This window comes from Lithobates pipiens, unplaced genomic scaffold (genome assembly GCF_037356315.1).
Source record: "Lithobates pipiens isolate NorthernLeopardFrog02 unplaced genomic scaffold, aLitPip1_a1.2 Scaffold_1, whole genome shotgun sequence".
Lineage (NCBI taxonomy): Eukaryota > Metazoa > Chordata > Amphibia > Anura > Ranidae > Lithobates > Lithobates pipiens.
The window spans coordinates 64,554,618-64,559,802 of NW_027507685.1; the positions used below are offsets into that span (position 1 = coordinate 64,554,618).

The window sequence follows — 5,185 nt, forward strand, 5'->3', positions numbered from 1 at the left end:
AATATGGGATCACCGAAGCCTGACTTTAATTCAAGTGAAGAACACTGGGAAAGATTTACTAAACTGGAGAATGCAAAATCTGGCGCAGTTCTGCAAAGAAACCAATCAGCTTACAGGTTTTTTTTTGTCAAAGCTTCACCAGATTCTGAGTACCCCAGCTTTAGTAAATTAACCCCAGTTACTGTCTATAGTAAAAAATACTTTGTCAGTCACTGAATCGAAATAAGCATGCAGCTAGTAAAGTCATAAAGAAGTCAGAGGTCCTGAACTTAATACATCTTCTTTCAGGTCAGTGTCTACAAAAATATTGGAGCCAACGGATCCTCGTTACAGCCAGACAAATGGCATTTTGAAAAGGAGATGTTTTTGTAAGTTAACTTTTTTAAAGAAAAAAAAAACCTACTAAATCTCTCTAAGCCAAGCTTCCACTCCCCCCTTAGCCACCACAGTTACTGGATTGCCCCCATACCAGAGCCATGTCCTGGGCATTTTCTCTCTTTTTTCTTCCCTTAGGTAAAGAAAAACTTCTTCAGCACTTGCCCACAGAGCCCTTGTATTGGATGTCGATGCTGCTTACAGAGGTAGGTTAGAAGATGGAGCTGCCATAGCTAAAATGCCAACCATGCCGTAACCTGAGAACTTCCCAGGAAAGGGCAGTCAGCAGAAGTCATTGAACCAAGATTGCTCCATACCAGCACAATAAACGGCACCATCAAGTCAAACACTTAAAAATCGCCTTTCTGCTGTAGTCCAGATGTTCAACTACCTATACATTCTACATTCCCTAGAAGTATTCTGTGTCCTCGGTTATCATCATCAATTGATTATTAAATATATTGTATTCTAATTTTTGGCAGAAACCTGAAACATGTGTTTGCTTGTACTACCTACAGATGAATCACTTGATGAAACATTTAGACAAAGTATAGGTTTAATTACAGAATGATATCAACCCTCTATATTTTTAAATGATTTACATTCAGGTATTACTTACAGTTTTCTGTTATGTACCATATGGGTGGAATTAACTTAAAATAAGGTGACCAGATTTTTAAAATGAAATCTGGGGACATATTTTTTTTACTAGTAATGACAGCAATCAGCGACTCGTAGCGGGACTGCGATATTGCGGTGGACTCTTGACACTTTGTGAGAACCAGTGACACTAATACAGTGATCAATGCTAAAAATATGTACTGTCACTGTACTAATGACACTGGCAGGGAAGGGGATAACATATAGGGCAATCAATAAGTTAAATGTGTGCCTAACAAGTGTTTTCTCACTGTGGGGAGGTGCTTTTACTAAGGGAAGACATAAATCCCTGTACCTGCTTTGCAGGAACATAAGATCAATGTCTTCTATACTGACAAAATGGCAAACTGCCTTATTTACATAGGCAGACCACTAGGTGAGTCTGCCAGATCCGATGATTGGCTCTGATACCCAGAAATGCAGAATCACGTATATAAGTGATCTTGAGCAGCACGACTGCCCTGTAGCAGTAAATCTGCTATCAGGCGATCGGAAACTGGTTAAGATCATCAGCATCATGATAACTCACAGGCAGCAGTCACTCCATCATGGCTCTGGCTGGCTCTGTAACAGTGTGTCACATAACATGGCTGCTGGGTGCTGATTTTGTGAACTTCTGATCAATAAGTGCCCCTCACTGCCTGAGAGTTCTGATACCATCCATTATGCCAGAGAAACAGGCACAGTGCAATGTAGTCTATTCACAGACACCTCCAAAGCACAGCTGTGTTGAAGCCTTGAAGGCACTGGCAGCCCCACGATTGGATCTGCTTCCCCTCTATTCCTGCTGCTGGACATCTTCAGCTGAGCTCAGCTGCCTCTCTCTGCCCGGTGCTGCCTCCTTCGGCCTCACAGCCTCTCAGGTCTCACTCTCCGGGCCCCGGCTACTACTAGGTGGGGAGCGGAGGAAAATGACTCTGCCGGGGAAGGCAATGAGATAAAGCAGGCAGGTGGCTGGCTGGGATTTGAGCCAAGGCAGAAGAACATGTGAGCAGAGCTGAATGAGCATGTTCTGGAAACTGAAGAAATAGTCCATCCGCTCTGACCAGCACATCATCATCAGAAAGGGACACAGATAATGGAAAAATACACCCCCTAAGCTAGTAAGAGCGGGGGTGTGTAATTCAGATTTTTTTTTTATTCTCCACTGACTGTCTTTGAAAATTGCCCCAGCTCCTGTTAAATTCAAATCCAGGGACAAAACCGGGGACAGACTTGGTCCGGGGACAGTGTCCTCAATCCGGGGACTGTCCCCTGAAACCGGGGACATCTGGTCATCCTAACTTAAAAGCAGTTCCCTTCCTGAACTACACTATGCGACCTTCCCTGTGGTAGATCCTGCATAACTTGCAGTTACAGGCTGGGGTTATTCCAGAGACCATTTACTAAAACAAAATGTCAGCATGCATGCATGACAAATACTCAAGAAACTCAATTTTAAGTTTGCCTGCACATAGTTGAACATCTGATGCAACCCTTTTAGGGGCTCTGCCCCTTTACTGTTTGGACATCTACACAGACATACAGTATCTCAGAAAAGTGAGTACACCCCTCACATTTTTGTAAATATTTTATTATATTTTTTCATGTGACAACACTGAAGAAATTACACTTTGCTACAATGTAAAGTAGTGAGTGTACAGCTTGTATGATGTGTAAATTTGCTGTCTCCTCAAAATAACTCAACACACAGCCATTAATATTTAAACCGCCAAGATGACTACTGCCTTGCTAAAGAAGCTGAGGGTGAAGGAGATGGACTGGCCAAGCACATCTCCAGACCTAAACCCTGCACAGGGGATTTTCCACAAAAAATGATGTTAAAGTGGTGTTGCCACCCAAAAAATAAAAGCTGCTTAACCACTTGAGGACCGCCGTATTGCCATTGTACGTCAGCACAATGGCACAGGCAGGCACAATCACGTACATCTACGTGATTGCCTTCCAGCGGGTGGGGGGTCCGATCGGACCCCCTCCCGCTGGTTACGGCGGTCCGATTCGGTCCAGGAGCGCTCCGTGATGAGGGGATGGCCGTTGGTTTTCGGCCACCCCCTCTGGATCGCTCCTGGCCAATGAGAAGCTTCCTCCCCTGTGTATTGTTTACACAGGAAGGAGGAAGTGATGTCATTCTCCTCGGGGCGGTCTTTTTGACCGGACTACGAGGAGAAGAGTAAAAGTAAGTCTGCACGAACACTACACTGACATGTAGGTACACACAGGCACACAAACCCCCCCCGATCCCCCCCCCGATCGCCCCCCGATCCCCCCCCCGCCCCCCCTCCCCCCCCCAGTCACAGTGTCACTGATTGCATTGATCATTTCTTTACTGATCAATGCATTCAGTGTCAGTTGTGACAGTAAAAACTGTCAGGACAGTTAGTGTTAGGTCCAGGGTAGCCCCCTATCACCCCCCAATAAAGATTTAACCCCCTGATTGTCCCTAGAGTTAACCCTTTCACCCCCTTTTGCCAGTGTCACTAAGCGATCATTTTTCTGATCGCTGCATGTGTCGCTAGTGTCGCTAGGTAGCTAGTTATTTTTTTAGGTTCACCGCCAGGTTTTTATATCGCTAGGTACCCCGATATACTACCCAATAATGTTTTTAACCCCCTGATTGCCGCTAGTTAACCCTTTCACCCCCTTTTGCCAGTGTCACTAAGCGATCGTTTTTCTGATCGCTGCATTAGTGTCGCTACAGTCGCTAGGTAGCTAGTTATTTTTTTAGGTTCACCGCCAGGTTTTTATAGCGCTAGGTACCCCGATATACTACCCAATAATGTTTTTAACCCCCTGATTGCCGCTAGTTAACCCTTTCACCCCCTTTTGCCAGTGTCACTAAGCGATCATTTTTCTGATCGCTGCATGTGTCGCTAGGTAGCTAGTTATTTTTTTAGGTTCACCGCCAGGTTTTTATATCGCTAGGTACCCCGATATACTACCCAATAATGTTTTTAACCCCCTGATTGCCGCTAGTTAACCCTTTCACCCCCTTTTGCCAGTGTCACTAAGCGATCGTTTTTCTGATCGCTGCATTAGTGTCGCTACAGTCGCTAGGTAGCTAGTTATTTTTTTAGGTTCACCGCCAGGTTTTTATAGCGCTAGGTACCCCGATATACTACCCAATAATGGTTTTAACCCCCTGATTTCCGCTAGTTAACCCTTTCACCCCCTTTTGCCAGTGTCACTAAGCGATAATTTTTCTGAACGCTGCATCAGTGTCGCTAGTGTCGCTAGGTAGCTAGTTAACTAGGCTCCCAAAAAGTCCCCCACATGTGGTATCCCCGTACTCGGGAGAAGCAGCAGAATTTATTTTGGGGTGTAATTTGACTTCTGCCCATAGCATGTGTGAGCAATATATCATTTAGTGACAACTTTGTGCAAAAAAAAAAAGTTTGTAATATTCCCGCAACTTTTGGCAAAATATAAAATATTCCATGGACTCAACATGCCTCTCAGTAAATAGCTTGGGGTATCTACTTTCCAAAATGGGGTCATTTGGGGGGGTTTTGTGCTATTTTGGCATTTTATGGCCTTCGAAACTGTGATAGGTAGTGAGGAGTTAAATCAAAAATTTGCACCCTTAGAAATCCTGAAGGTGGTGATTGGTTTTCGGGGTGCCGTGCGCGACTAGACTCCCAAAAAGTCCCACACATGTGGTATCCCCGTACTCGGGAGAAGCAGCAGAATGTATTTTGGGGTGTCATTTCACATATAACCATGGCATGTGTGAGCAATATATCATTTAGTGACAACTTTTTGTAAAAAAATTTTTTTTTTTTTTTTTTTGTCATTATTCAATCCCTTAGGACAAAAAAAATAAATATTCAATGGGCTCAACATACCCATCAGCAGTTTCCTTGGGGTGTCTACTTTCCAAAATGGGGTCATTTGGGGGGGATTTGTACTGCCCTGCCATTTTAGCACCTCAAGAAATGAGATCGGCAGTCATAAATTAAAAGCTGTGTAAATTCCAGAAAATGTACTCTAGTTTGTAGACGCTATAACTTTTGCGCAAACCAAAAAATATACGCTTATTGACATTTTTTTTACTAAAGACATGTGGCTGAATAAATTTTGCCCTCAATGTATGACTAAAATTTAGTTTATTCGATTTTTCTTATAACAAAAAGAAGAAAATATCTTTTTTTTT

The 5,185-nt window shown here is 43.5% G+C and overlaps 1 long non-coding RNA gene across 1 annotated transcript; it reads left to right on the forward strand.

The window, feature by feature from the left end:
• The first annotated feature begins 287 nt into the window (after positions 1-287).
• On the forward strand, positions 288-867 carry LOC143988125 (uncharacterized). Its single transcript, XR_013276771.1, has 2 exons — positions 288-368; positions 514-867. It is a non-coding gene; the product is annotated as an uncharacterized LOC143988125 (long non-coding RNA).
• The last annotated feature ends 4,318 nt before the right edge of the window (positions 868-5,185 follow it).